Genomic DNA, 15705 nt, shown 5'->3' with positions numbered 1-15705 from the left:
ATCCCTGTTTCTGCATTATATTGTAAACTTGCAACATTTGTTATTTTGAAAATCAACACTAAGCAGTATCTGGAAATACCTAAGACTGGAATTTAGGAACTTCTGGATAGACAAATGTGACACTGTTTTTTCTGGTGTGTAGTAAACTAGGTTATTAGTTTCTGTTTTTTCTCTCCAGTTTGCAAACAGATGCACAGAGTGTGAAATGCATGCTGGCTGCAGTATCATTGAGTCGATTGCTGCTAAATCATGCATTTTGTGACGTGTTCTTGTAAGTGTACAGCTCCCCAGTTACAATTTAAAAGTGGAATCATATGAGCTGCAAGTCACAATGGAATTTTTTCTCTACCTGCTCTTTAGATCAGAATCTTAGGGTAGAGACCCTCTCAGTACATGTGATAAGAGAGAGAATGAGGGGAGATGGATCACTACTTGACTTCCTTCGTATTATTTTTGGATATGAGTAGCATTCCTCCCCTTACACACACCCTCCTTTCCCCCAGCCCCCATCTCTCACACGCGTTACAAGCTCATGCAAACACTCTCACGTCCTCTGCTGCAACAGCAAGAGCAACACTTGGACTGGAGCCAGAGGACTCAAACTCCGCTTCCTCATTGCCAGCAGGCTTTGTTCTTTGGACTCACTCAGAACGAGGGAGAACGTCTTCATTGCCGCTCGTGGTGGTTGGAATTTGGCAGCTCAGCTGTCTATTAAATTTTTCTGTGCTCCTCTGCGGACTAGGCTGAATTTAAAGCAGCAAAGCTGAGAGCTGGGGCTAGTCAAGAAGTCAAGGACCCAGAGACCATCAGCTCTCAGCCTCTTTTCTGGGGTGAGGTCACTCTGTGCCACAACGGTAAGTTTTATACACAATAAATGTGTATAAAGGTGAAGGGAACTATGAGGTGCGTTAGCTTATTACAATGGGAGAGGGGGAAAAGTACGTGAGTGAATCATACACTGTGTGCTGTTATAGTGGGCTTGGAACAGTGCCTAGCAGTAAAATGTTTCTCATTTCTCCCCTTCCAAAAAGCTTTGTAAAAATGTATCTATTTTAACAAAATTCCTAGATGTCTGTACAATTTTGGAAAGCCTTCCCAAATGGTTTTATTATTAGATTTTCTGCAAACCTCTGTTTTGTTTTGAACCATGTGTAGTACAGAGTAACTTTAACTGGCAGAGCAACTCATTTGTTTTAAGTGCAAGAGCTGAACCTGGGCAGTAAAGGTGTTCCATCACAGAGGATATGAGTGGAACTAAAGTTTAGGAGGATGGGCTGTGTAGAGGGATGATATGCATCCCAGGACTGGTTTATACCCACTCCAAATAAGTTTGTTTTAAATGACTGGCGTTCATTCAGAGCACATCCCCTCCCCCTTCTTTCCCCCCACTATTAGGAGCAAAGTGAATCTCTTTTTAAAAACAAAAATCTTTGAGAGTCTGCTGTTCCAGGGCATGCAAGTGAAAGCTAATGTACAGTGTAAAAAGATTGTAGGCTTGAATAAATGACTCTGAGAGAGGACAGGAGTCTTGCAAAAGAGACAGCTTTCTTCCAATATGCAAAATGATTTAGCTGTTCTTGCTTTTTTAAACTGTTAAGACAGCTGCCTTTTAAGTTTACTAGAAAAATGATTTGCTTTGCTACAAAGACTTTTTTTTTTTAATCTCTCAGTTTGGTCTTTAGGAAAAGTTTTATAATGGTCAGAACAGAGACAGACTAATCCAAATGCATTGCTTTCAGAAATGCCATCTAGCTGTCAAAGGAAGTTCACTGCAGGGACCCATTTGTTTTAAAAGTACTGATAAGCCTTGCTATCAGCATGCTATTATGTCTTGCTCTGTGGGTTATCTTAATAAAGTGATAAATAAAAGACCCTTGAAATCCAGGAAGTCAACTGTATAATAAATTTGACAAAGGGGAACAGACCAGGTGACCGAATGTACTTATGTACTTTTAAAACAAAAAGACCAAGGAAATCTTACTGGGACAAAAGACTTGAAAAGGGAGAAAAAATTCCTTTCCCTTGCCTTAACTCTGGCTCCATCAGTTACTTCAGGTAAGTATTCAAACATTTTTTTGTTGACAAAGTGAGCAGTCTCTTCCCTTTACCCAGTTATTAACTGCTGATGATTAAGTATTTGTGAAGGTGAATCTAGTCACATGAAAAATATGCTGAATGAGCAAATGTGTGATTGTGCAAAGTATAACAGTCACAGTCAATTAACTGTTTGTTTAAGGTCTGTGTGTTTGTTTTTATTAATTTAGAAACTCAAAACCAAAGTTTTGTCATTCTGACTTTCACCCTTCATTTGAGAGAATACTCCATTTGGTGTGGTAATTTTTGAAAATAATCTGCTAAATTATATTTTTATGGATTGACTGTGAAACAGTGCTCAGCAGTACAGTGTGCAATGAGTTAGAATGTTGTGGATGTTTAGTACACTTTGCTTGCCAGGTACTAAGGCATTTCTTTCTACAGTAGTTACTAGCTCTATTTATGGCAAGTTATTCAATGAACAGGAATCACATACTAGACCTAGCAAAGATTCTTTTTCAGAGCTAAAAATGGAATATTGTTTTCCTCAGTTGGACCCCCCTCTGCCAATGGCACCATGTCAGGTTGCCTCAGCAGCTGCTTTCAGTTTCACAATTTACATGGGTGCTATAATGACATTTTTACTCATTGATGTGGTGGAAAAATCTGACATCTTTATGCTGTTTTTCCTGCTTTGATATGTTAAAGCATATTTTCTATTGACTGTGAGGTTTGGCAGTGAGTGTTGAGTTCGGAGATGGGCTCGTACCAAAATCCCTGGATTCCTACATCCATGAAGTATAAGAAGGTTAATAACTGGATCCAAATGTCTTGGCTCTGGTCTATTCCTGTTTTAAATGCACATCGCTTTGGCCACATGTTTAAATTGTTTTTTGAGGTGATTAAGACTGAAAGAAATCTTTCAGGCTCCAGACACAGTTTTAAAGAGGAAATGGCATTTAAGAATCTTACAGTTATTTAAGCAAAGCTTGCTCATTTGCTGTTTAAATGTGACTTTTAGGAGCCCCCAAGGACCTACATTCCCTTTCCTCTGCTATAACTTTAGATGTAAGTAATATTTTGGAACTCCTTATGAGATGTGCTGAGGAAGCTAAGGTGGTCTTGTGTCTATCCTTTCTATTTGCTCAAGGAGACTGGTGAAGAAGGCTAGCAGCATACATTCAGGTAATGCAAATACCTCAAAACGGTTTTTGATCCTAAGTGATCTACCTATAAGCTTTTAAGAAAGTGCCATGTATGTATATACTAAACTGCAAAAAGTTGTGGTGGCCTACAGTAAGAAATACTGTAATGTGATGTACGAGGCTGCACAGATTGTTTCTGAAATGGTGTATATTCTGCTTTTGTAATTGATCAGCTTCTCCTGCTCTGGCTAGCCTAATGGATTTAGTGGCTCTCTGTGAATACAATTACATATGCATCTGCCAGCTGCTTGTGGTATCCCTGCCTCAGCAAGAAAAGCTGTTCTTTGGCTGTGTTGGCTGACTGTGCTTTGTGGCACACAACACTGATTTATGAGGCAGTAGATGCATTTTTTTTCTCTTTTTCTTGAATGATTGAACTATGATGTCACTTTCTGTCTTGGCTTTAACCTTTTAGAGATTTTTTTTTTCTTTCCTGCAGACTATTCTCTTAACACTAGGAAAGTGGGAAGTATCTCAATGTTCATTGCAGAGCAACTCTGTCTACCACAGCACATTCCAGGGTCACCCAATCATTTGTGGTGAGAGTGATTCAGATCTGGTTAAGATGATTTAAAAGAGAGGTTATGGGCATACTGCAATTGTGCATTTAAGAAAATACAGAGAGTTTTTACTGCCTGATTGAGACCACATGGCTCCAACTTAGACTTTTTTTTAACGTGGAAATCATTGGCTGGATGTACTCAAACGATTTATTTTTTTTTTTAATTGCCTAGAGGCTGAGAGTTTGGGTCATAGCATTTAATAGTAAGGTCAGGGTTAAAACAAATAGTTTTTAGTGTTCTTTTGAATAAATGAAAAATAGCTTCTTTGAATATTTTGCATGGGATGAAAACATACTTCTCTTAAAAGAGAGCAAATGTATCTCAGGAATTCTTTTGGCCATTACAGGGTAATAATTGGTGACCTGATTTGAGAGTGAGAAGGACAGAGATAAGGGAAGATCTCCCTGTCATAAATCACAGTAAATATGTTCCACTCCAAATATATTATGGAAAAAGTAAAAAGAAAGACCTTTTTTATTGCATACAATTTAATTGCTTACTCTCAGCGTTTGGTGCTGCTCTTAAGAAGATTGAAAATTAATATAACTAAACTCTTAAATTTTTTTTAACTATCTACATGCAGTATATCCCTACTATGAAGAATGAAACTGTAATAATCTATATTCTTTTTATGCATATTCTTTCTTCTGAAATACTCTGAATAAAATCTTGTTCTTTCCTCAGTGCTCTCACTTCTTTCTTTTCAATTACAACATTTCTCCCATAAATTAGTGCATAGCTTTGATGTAAAACTTTCATCCAAATTTCCCTCAAATGAGAGGAAATGATTAGATTATGACTGTTATTTTATATGGATATTTTAAAATAGCTAAAAAAGTCCAAGGTGTTTCAAACACAGAATGCAGATAAAAAGTTACAGCGTTGAAAAACACTGTTTATTCTTGCCTCTATTTGGAAGATGAAGTAATGATGAAAGGCAGTTCTTACACTAATTCACTGTAATTTATCTAGAAATAATACAGAAGTAGTATTCTACAACAGGGAACCCAATAAACAATAGTTATGAACTTTTTGCTGTCTTTGAGGATTGGGATGGTAAATTTAGCTAAAGGAAAATGGGAAAAAAAAGAAGAAAATATCAGTCATGTAGCTGTATACATCCCTTTCAACTAGTTCCTTGCTTAACACTACATCTCTCTCAAATTTACACGCCTCACATGAACTTTGTTCTTAACTTTAAAAAAGGCTTAAAACTAAAAAAAAAAAACCCAAAACCCAAACATTAACCAGAGTTCATGAATCACTATTAGTTAATTTCTGCCTCATATAAACTACAATGTAAATGTTTAAAGGTTATTTGCAGATTTTTGTAACTTTGAAGGGCATAATGCATGTGGGAATGCTATTATTATTTCTGAATAACTGCTGTGAGAATTAATCGGAGGTCAAAATGTATACTACAGTCCCTTGACATTCCCACCCATCGTATGTTAAAGTGTTCTTGTCAGTGTTCAGTTTTACTGAGTTAATGCATATAAAATACATAGAATCAACTGGATTTGGTTTTACACTACACAATCCTAATTGTATTGTGGGTTAAACAGTCCACTTCTTGTACAAATACACAAGAAAACGTGGTCTTTAAAATGGCCAGTCTTAAAAGATGTATCTTGTGCCTGAAGTCCTTGACAAATTCCAGAGCCCCTCAGTGCTTTAGAGATCAAGTGAAGCAAAGGTGATAAGATTCTGTATAGGTGGAAATATTCCTGTGTCTTCACATATATATCAGAATATCCTGTTCTTTGAGACTCTTTAGGCCAGCTTTTATAGGGTATATACATATAACTGTATACAGTTATTCATTTGTTACTAGATTGAAAGTTGTCATTCTTCCTAAACAGTGACTACTTATGGTTTTTTTCTGACTGTAATACTGGTGCACTCTACATTGCACTGTGCATATGTAAAACAGACACCGTCTCTTTGGTCAGTTTTTCAAACAATGGACAGAGGCACATTGGAAAAGGAAACAGGAGTCAATGAATTCCAGGATTTACAAGGGTCATAGCAACCATATATATAAACTTGAGTCATTGCAAAGAGGAGTAGAGCTTAAAGCAGTCTTGAGTGTTGATCCTCAACCTGTTGGATTCCTAGGGAATTATTGATTTTATACTAAAACTTGCCCTTGGTATTGTTTCATATTTTAGGTTTCATAATGGTTATGAAAAATACACATAGTATTCTTTGAGACATGGCTGGCTAGGCTGGTGTATGTCAGTAGGTAGGAAGAATCTTGAAAATTTGAAAATAATCTTGAAATGAATGTTTGGGGCAAGCAGGCCCTAGGCATAATTCTGCAAATAGTCACCAAAGCATAAAGCACAGGTACATGCATGCTCTAGGATAGATGTAAGCTTGCCTGATAAAGCTGAAAGCTGATAAAGACTGAAGTGAGAGCTGGGCTGTGTCATGCAGCTAGTGAGGTGTGTAAAGGCACTCAACTGATACCTGAGCAGATAGCAGAAGTTAGTCACTATTATTTAAAAAAGGTGATGGCTAGTCCTCAGACCCAGCTTAGGAAGCAAATGTAATCCTCTCATAAGGAGGATTGTTGGTGTGCTGTAAAATGCACAGTACTGCAGCATTTAACCCTAATGTTCCTTCCTGTTACCTGCTGTTTCAACTAGACTTTTTTATACAGCACACTCTAAATCTGTCTTAGGACACCACAGATGTTATCCCAGAGTCCAAAGTCATGAATCTTATTTTACCTCTTTTAATGGGTCACTTTTTGCTATATCTATTCTATTTGCCTCTGAGGTAGGATATATAAGAAAACAGCATGCTACAGAAAAGTACCATTACTTGTAAATATGAGGGCTATTTACATAGAGATCAAGCCTTTTTTTCCATGACCAACTGTGAAAATTATCTTTGATAATATTAAATTATGAATCAGACCAGGTATTATCAGTATTGTTTTGCTAGTTAATGTTGGAAGTTAATTCAGAAAGCTTCCAGTTTCCTTCAGACCAGTAGGCGTAGAAACTAATTTGTTAAAGTGGTGATTTTTCTATCTGTAAATACATGAAAAAAACACAACTGTTGAAAATGTCTGTGAATATAGGGCATCCTAATCTTGAGTTCTTTGATGATGACAGTTTCCTCCATTGATATCCCAGCCTTCCAAGACCTGTTGCCAGTATTGAAAACTGTGGTCAGAGCAGGACTGAGGTGCTTGTTCTCTACATCCTTTGGCACTCTGCAGAGTGATGCCAATCTCTGTAGGCTGAGTCTCACTGAGTAAGTTTGACTGCTGTCATACTTAATGCAAGGCACTGACAAAACTGCTGACAGCTTCCTTGCTTTGTTGCCAGTTACTAAGTTGCTGACCTGACCCAAATGAAGCAAGTATTTTAACTTCTATTCAACAAACTTACACTGACTGTCTCTAGCTTAGAAAGAATAGAGAAGTAAGAAAAAGAGAGATGACACCTTTGGAATAGTACTCATATAAAAATGAAATCCTTTTGTGTTGGCTATGGAGGGTTTCATTTTGTGTTAAATTTGATTTTGTTTAGCTAATGTTGCAGGTGTCAATTAAACGTTTATCTATTCAGCTTCTAGCATGTAGATAACTGTTTTCTGTAGGCATCATATAGTTGTGCCTATAAAAAGCAGAGTGATGGCAATAAATGTCACTATTGATGTAATACCTTTCTACCTTTCCAAATATCCAAAGATGTTTGCCAGGTGTCAAGGCAAACCAACAAGTTCCATAGCTACCACTTCCATGTATTCTATATGACCAAGACTGTACATCCTGAATGGAGGTTTCCTTTTACTTAGTGTTGATTTGCGAGTTATTAAGGTTTCATAATTTAATATTGTTGGTTTATTTTCTGTGGACTAGAGTGGTTGATCTCAAACAGTTTTCATCTTCTTCCCCTTTTTAAGTATTATGGTTTTGAGAAGAAGTATTGCTGCTTCATCTGATGTGAGTTTTCAGCCTTGAGTTGCCGCTAACTTGCCACAATCATATTAAATGCAATCTACCTTATGTGTAGATTCCAAATTGCATAAATGCAATTTCACCCTTATAACTTTAAATCTTTTTTCTTACTTCTTATACTTTACAGTCCTTCTCTTGAAGTTCAAAATGTTATTTCACTGGAAGATTATGCCTGGCAATTCTGTAATAGGTACTCTTCCCCAAGAAGGCAAAGTAATGACAGCATGCTCTTAGAAAATCCGTTTCTGGCCAAAGGAGTATAAGCGATAGCTAAGAGCAGCATTTCAGTTATAGGCACTATGCATTCCATTTCAGCTAGACAAGGAATCATGTTAATCCTACAAGCCTCAACAGTTCTTTGTGTCTGAAAAATGTTCAGCATTTCACATGGGATTATTAAATTTTTTTTTTCTTTTTTTAACCTACTCTAACCATCCTTTTTTTAAATTTTTTTTCTTTTCCTTCCTTTCCGTGATCTTCTTAATTTCCTATCAAATACTAGAAGTGGTAACTTCATTTAAGCATAGGTCTACATAAGCCAAGTGATGGTATCTTCAATCTGAGTGAACAAAGTTACAGCTATTTACTGAGCTTAGGTGCATGGCTGCCTTCAGACTTCATGGAAGGTGGCCACATAAAATCCTTTTGCAACAGGCAAACAGACCCCTAGGAATGAAATTCCACTATTTCATTGGCACGCAGGGCTGCATAATAACTTATATCCATCTCTTCGTGCCAATCCGCTACCTTCTGAAAAGATTGAATAATTTTATGGCTAGCAGTACATTTGGTAATGCAAGGTCAGAATCTACTCCAATTTGAGAGACATGGTCAGCACATAGAAGGTGGCCTTCAAATTAAGACAGTGGAAATTGAGTTTTGAGATGGCTCTTACCTTTCTTGGGAGACAGTGGACAAAGCACTTAACCTCAGTTTCTCAATAGTAAAACATATCTAATTATCTCATGTCCAATTTCAGTGCTTAAAGAACTATTCACTGAGCTTTTCTTTAGAGAAACATTTTTATTCAGCTCCTGCAGACACAAGAACATTCATTGTGCAATTAGATTCTGTCTAGACTGTTGTTAACAGGTAGTCCAATGCTTATATTCAATGAGATGTGCCATGTGCTAGACACTGTGGAAAATTATGGTGAATGTTCTTACTGAAAATACAAGTATTTGTATTAGGCCAACCTAACAGGATGAGAAAAATGTTTGGGGGAGAAAATGGTGGAATTAAATGAGGGAGGCATAGTATGCTGCTCTAGTGGGGTCTTCCAGTGTGCTCTGAAACCAAGAATAATCTGAATGGAACCAGGAATGCTGTCTCTATACCATATGTGTGTTTTCTCTGAAGCACTAAACTTTAGCTCTGTTCTCATATGCTTTATGCACCACTACTGTACTCTTAGTACAGGGCTGGTCGCATTTGAGGACTACTTTTTAATATATTTGGGATATCTTTCTGAAACTTTGTTTAAACAAATATTTGAGGATGCTTCATGGGACATAAATCAGGGAGAATTTTCTGGATTAACTTTCAAACCCATTTTGGAGAGAAAATTTTTATCTGTGTATTTCCATGTATAGCAAAATCCTTTAGCTACAGGGTGAAAAATACAGGGCACATCTAACATTCTGAGTTTTGGGGGAAGAGATGATAACCTTTGCATGAAACAAAACAGCAGATAAATCAGGTTTTTTGCTGGCACAACAACAGACACAAGCAGAAAGGGTCTGCTTGACTTACTGACAAATGAATTAGTGGAACAATCTGAAATGTAGATAATGTCTAGCACACTTTGACTTCAGGGTAAGATGTTCCAGGCCCCAGAAGGAAGTTGTACAAAACCAGTCAATTTAATTACCTGTCAGAATGAAAGAAATTATTGCTCAGTGACTGGCTTTTCATGCCCTAAAACTATAGGAGCTCCTCCTGTGTAGTAGCTAGTTAAACGCAAAGTCGCACGTTTCAGGTGCTGGGGTTTTTCTTCTGTTTGGTGCTGAATTCTTCTGTATAACATGTTTCATAGTTCTGTGACAATCTTCTGAAAGTATAAAACTCTCAAAGAGTGGTAAATAAATGGCTCTATCTGGTAATAATTTAAACTTGAATTATGTTAAAAAATTAATGAAAGCATCTACAGTTATATTAAGCACATGAGTGTAGAGCCAGCTATTATCAAACTTTTTACGATTGTACTTGCTCATTTGTCACATTTATAAACCGATCTGTCTTTGTGCTCTGGCACATGGAAACAGCTTCCTGGTTTATTGGCATTGGAGGCAAGCTATTGCAGTGGAGATTAAAATGTAGAAGATATTTCAAAAGAAAAAAAAACTTGCCATGAAATATGAAACCTAAAAATATAAAATGAGAAAGTTACATGAAATGTTAAGGCTAAAAATGAATGTAAATTGGTCTTTTACTCCATTTAATTCTTTCTGTCACTTCCTGCTCATATCACCTACTGACTTCAGTGGAAAGTCTTCTAAAATACAGGTAAATGTGTAATAACAAAACTACTATAGGAGCATTTTTCTTCTGTATCTTTCTTCTGCTCATTTGCTTTTTTTTTGTTTTTACTGAGTATAATAGAGAATTGCATTTTTAGATATGTCAGAAGACCAAAGAATTTTCCTTTTCAATGCATTTTAATTAATTCTGGAAATTGTAGACCAGATTGTAACTCCTTAGAATCCACAGGTCTTAGTTTGTGATTTTTTTTTTTTTGTCTGAAACCAATGAAACCCCAGGAGGTTACAGATACTTTTACCACTGTATTTATGAAGCAACCAATCAGTTTCCAAAAGTAAATGGTATCCTTTTGGGACTAAGAACAAGTGTGAATTTGCAGCTATTCAATTATTTTGCCATCTCTTTTATTTAATAATATTGAAAAAAAATGTGCTATACATTATGGATATATATAGATATATATAGATATAAATCTATATTTATATCTCTCTCTATATATATATTTAACTGTTGACTTACTGCAAAATGGAGGTATTTCCAATTCAGTATCTTTTTCCCCCTGATATTTGCAGACTTTTATAATTAAATGTTGGGGTCTTATAGTTAAGGAGAACAAATTTCAGTGAAGGGAAGAGAATTTAGCAACCTGATGTTGACACAATATTGGCTGTTGTCCAAAGGAAATTTATTTCAGATTCAACATGTAATGAGAGCTTGAAAAAAATTAAATATTGTCAAGCGCAGCCATCCAAGTTGTTGAGTGATTATGTTCATTACTGAAATACAGAATTGTAATTGGAGTGAAGCAGAGTTCTTTTGACTCCTCAGCTGTGCCAAGAAGTGCCTATTCTGAATTTTCAGGAGAGTAGCAGTTTTCTCTTTGGTCATTCTGATTTATCCTTCTTCAGTGTAGCTAACCTGGAAGACAGCAGAGTTATTTCTGAGGCACTCACAAAGATGCTCCAGCAGTGTTGGCCCAGACTGCGCTGGATCTCAAAACTCCTTTTTAGATTTATCCCAAATGTATGGCTGAGTTGCAAGTGGTGGTAGTATGGACATATGTCATAGGAACTCAGGTTTAGTCAAGCAGATTATATAAAATATTCTTCTATAAATATTTAAATGTCAGGTAGAAAACAGTGCTTCAGAAAATGAAGTGAGAATAAATTGTCCAAGAAGAGATGCTGTAGGGAAATTGATACATTAAATATTGTTAATGACTTGTAATGCAATAAGTTTTCTGAATATTCTGAAGAAAATGACTGATGTAAAGAACCTCACTAAATTAGCCTGCAGTTATCTAATGAGTCCAACAATTAATTATTTTTGAATAAGTAGCTTACATGTTGCAAATAATCAGCATGCCTGTTGTAAAAAAGATGGTTTGCAGTTCATAAGACATAAGTGGTCCTCGAATTGCACAGAATTTTCACTCTTTCTTGATCTGATGATTGCAAAAGTATAGAATAAACTGAATTATCTATCTACATCTATTTGTCGGTTAAATTGCAGCTTCTCAAAGTGACACTTTTATAGCACAGGCTTGTGGCCAAAGAGGGAAAAGAAAGTTCTGTGAAGGGTTTCTGAAAATGTGAAATGTGCAGGTTACACCTACACCTGGACAATGCTTTTGTCTTCAGAAAACATATAGTTAAGGTCAAGAATAATAAGTACGTTGTGTTTTGCTAATGGACAAAGATATGGAAAAAAAGATAAATCTTTTGTGGCAAAGGGTAAAGATAGATCAAAATAGGATGTGAGGTAGGGTTTAAGCTTGGGACTTCAAAAAAGAAAAATAAGTTATTCAGCATGCATTTCAGCATTCTGTTATTTCTGAAGGTTGACTATAACATAAACAATATTGCTTTAGAAGTAACTTCTTTAAGAGATATTTGTTCATTCTGGTTAAAGGAGTAAGCATACAGATTTTTCCTTTAATGTTGACTGCATTTTGGCCAGTGAAAGAAATATGATCTCTCTGCTGTTCTCGTTGAATAAAAACAGCTGCACAGATGTCTTTGATCCACATGATGAAACAGCATTACCTGAAATGTGGTATCTCATTTGGATACCATTGATACATTTGCAGAATATCATTTGCACCAAGCCCACAGTGCAGTCAACAATAAGAGTCACTTTGTTGCTTTCTTTGCTGCATGGCATAAATGTACCTATGAGACTTTGAAGCCAGATCAACAACAAAGTTGCTAGATACCTTTCCTTGTTTTTATGTTAAATATTTGTGTAGCTTGTAGTTGTAAAAAAATAGTGAGCATATCCAGTTGTATAAAAAGTTTCTCCTGAAAGAAATGAAAAAAGAAGTAGTGAACATTACTTTAACCTCCTACACAGCTTATTACAGAAATGTATATTAATGAGAAACCAGTAAGTTTGGATTGCATGTAAGTCATACGAGAAGTACCTCTTTTCTACATGATGGAGTTTCTCTGGTTATGTACACAAAAGATCAGCATTAAACTATTGCATTATAGGCAAAAATAGGCATATTCCCCTTTATATCCATGTATTTCATTGCTGCATCACAGCATGCATATCTTCCAACTTTAATAGTTCTACAGGATTAACAGAGACAGGCAATTTATAGCAGTAAAATTTTACTGCATTAGAATGTGTTTGCTTTATGAACTCATTCTTTTCTTTAATTTTTCATACTACATAAATTATGATTAATGTAAAAAAGTCAGTTTATTTATTTAAATTATTGTTTGTGCTTCTCTCACACCAAGGCAATTACTTTTAAACTCCCAAAAAAACCCCCAAAACTAAGTATGAATCTAAATATAGCTGTAAGCATTCTTTTCAAAAGTAATTAATAAAAAATATCAATTTGTATTTCGTTTCATATTATAATGCTCACAGTAGTTTTGACTATAAAGCTCCTTTAAAAATATAACAGGAAGCTGAGATAAAACAGAAGGCTTGAGGAAACAAGAGGTAGTTGCCTCAGTTGCAAATTTGTAGGAGTGAATTTCAGTACATTCAGCAACTTCAGAAAAATGCATTTTGTATCAAAAAAAACTTATTGTGCCTGAGAGTAGTTTAGCAGTAGCACAGTTGAAATCAGCAACATGCATTATACCACTGCCAGAGAAATGGAAAATAAACGGTGGTAACTGTTGAGCAAATAATTTAAAGTTCACTTAATCCAAAAAGCAAAACAAATGTTGTCTAAAAGGTTTGGTATATGGAAAGTTGTACGTTTAGAAATCATTGGTTTTCTCAGTGTTGTGTTCAATTTTCATACTTTCTAACATCAATTTTGTGTTTTCTTGTGTGACTACCTCTATCATTCAGGTAACTAACAGCTTCCATTGAAAATATTGTCTTTAAAGCTTCTATACTTAAAAGCTATAAAGTGAGGCAACAGTTGCAAAGTCAAGGACAAGACACAATTTTGAAAAAAATTAAGAATTTCTAAGCTGATTCCATGATTTTAAGACAGAACAATTACTTTTTAATCCAAAAAAGTAGTCCGACAATGCCTCAAGCTAACGTTCAGATTATTTCCCCAGCTGAAACAGAGTAGAGTCCTTCTTCCATGGGTAAGGTGAACTGAAAAAGGTGTGGAAGACCTACCCAAGAATGTAGGGAAGAAATTTTCCTAATGGCAGGAATAAGCTAAAAATTGTCTTTGGAGTTCCTGCAGGTTGCAATTGGTGACAGAGGCCATTGCTCATTGTTCTTGGAAGCTTTGGAGCCCATGGCTCAGCTGAGCTGCTTTGCATCCTTGCACAAAATGTGATACAAAGCTTCTCTTCAGAGGAAGCAGAATTAACCTGTAGGAAATGGCAGACTGAAATGTTGATACCTGTCTTGAAAATAGGATTTTGGTATTCTCTTGCCATTTCTTTGGCACCTTAGGAGGACAGTTTTGGTCTCCAAGTACCTAGTTGTGCAGTTTACTCAGCTGGATGTGAAGTCCTCACTGAAATTTTTGGGAGCTGGGAGAACACTGTGCAACATCTGAAGAATCAGTTAAATCAATTAAAATAATGTACATTGCTTTTAATGTAACACACTTTTTATTATAACACACTTCTTAGTATAAATTTGGCTTCTATTGTTTTCAGTATATAGAGATATTTTTTAATTGCTTAACTGAAGTTTTAGGCAAAGCACCAGCATTTATATTCAGATTAATTTTTTTTTTAGGATTACAGTAGATAAATATTTAAAGAATGTATGTTGTTATTGGTAATTCTCTTATGAATTGCCTATACAAATAATGAAATGCCTATTGCACAAAAATTGAGCAGTGTGTAGAGAATTATGAGCATCTGAATCATTTGATTCCTGCAGTGTACTCTAGATCTTTTATGACAAAGCTGATTTCTTTTAGGTTCTTTAGGTAGTAATGTTTTATAGTCTGGAAGTGTTGGACTGCTTAGTTTCAATGGAGAAAAACAAAATGGGAATTACACAGTATTGTGATGGAAGTGCTGACTCTGCCAGTACAGGAATGTCAGAATATTTCATTTTGACTTTTCTTGCTGGACATACTTAACACAACTAAGGATAAAATTACTTTTTAATTTACAACTTATCTCTCTGCACTTTCTGTAGTGGTCAGAATTCCCTATTATAATTTCTCCCTAAGGCTATATCTTAAAGTTTCACTTCAGCTGCCATTTTAAATTAACTTTAAGAGTGTGCAGAGAGGAAAACCTCTCTATTCCTCAGTGACTCTCAAAAAACATAAGTTCCAGCAGGATTATGCATTAGAGAGAACCTTGAACTGTTTTTCTTAAGACCCTTGTGCTTACTTAGTCAGTGTACTGTTCAACTCTGTTTATATTTTGTTCAGGGTCATTAAAATCCCAGACACACGTGCTCCCCCGTATTTCCATGCATGGAGGATTGTGAGGGCATAAAAAAAAAAGATGAGTGAATAGAAAGGGATATTGTGTGGTTTGCTGCTTGATGTCAGTGTGCATGAACTGCTGCTCACCTGGGGTCTCACTGTCCTTTTTTATTTGCTCTGCTGGTTTTGCTGCAGTGTAGCCAGTGGAAAAGCAAAGAGGGTTTAGAGCATGAAAAATGAGTACTTAATCATTGTTCCCCTGCTACCAAAATATCTCTTCCTTGTCTGTTGACTTTCCAGTCTAGTGATTGATTCACTGTCTGCATTAAGTATTTAATTACTATATTTTTAATATATAGAAGATAAAATGTAGGTGTAAACTAAGAATGGTTGAAGAAAAAGCAAGGCAAAGAGTAGAAATGCACATAAAAAGAGGAATTGTAGAAAGAGAATGTGGAAGAAAGTAGGAAAGAGCAGAAAAATTCAGTGTAATTTGAAATCTGGTAAGATACAGGACAACTAATAAAATTTATTTCGGCTATATAAAATGTATGTTCCTTTTTTTTGTTTGTTTGTTTGTTTAGGGGTTTTTTGGGGTTTTTTTTGTTTAATTGCTCAGTCATT

The 15705-nt window shown here is 35.7% G+C and overlaps 1 protein-coding gene across 1 annotated transcript in view; it reads left to right on the top strand.

Moving 5' to 3' along the window:
- The first annotated feature begins 540 nt into the window (after positions 1-540).
- The window catches only part of PALLD (palladin, cytoskeletal associated protein), a 141687-nt gene continuing 126522 nt past the window's right edge, over positions 541-15705 (top strand). The window contains exon 1 of the mRNA XM_083862410.1: positions 541-854. The gene's annotated coding sequence lies outside the window, so the exon portion shown is untranslated. The remainder of the gene's footprint in view (positions 855-15705) is intronic.

Source organism: Zosterops lateralis (assembly GCF_965231275.1).
Source record: "Zosterops lateralis genome assembly, chromosome: 5".
Classification (NCBI taxonomy): domain Eukaryota; kingdom Metazoa; phylum Chordata; class Aves; order Passeriformes; family Zosteropidae; genus Zosterops; species Zosterops lateralis.
The sequence above is the reverse complement of the archived record's forward strand: the minus strand, read 5'-3'. Positions and strand labels throughout refer to the sequence as shown.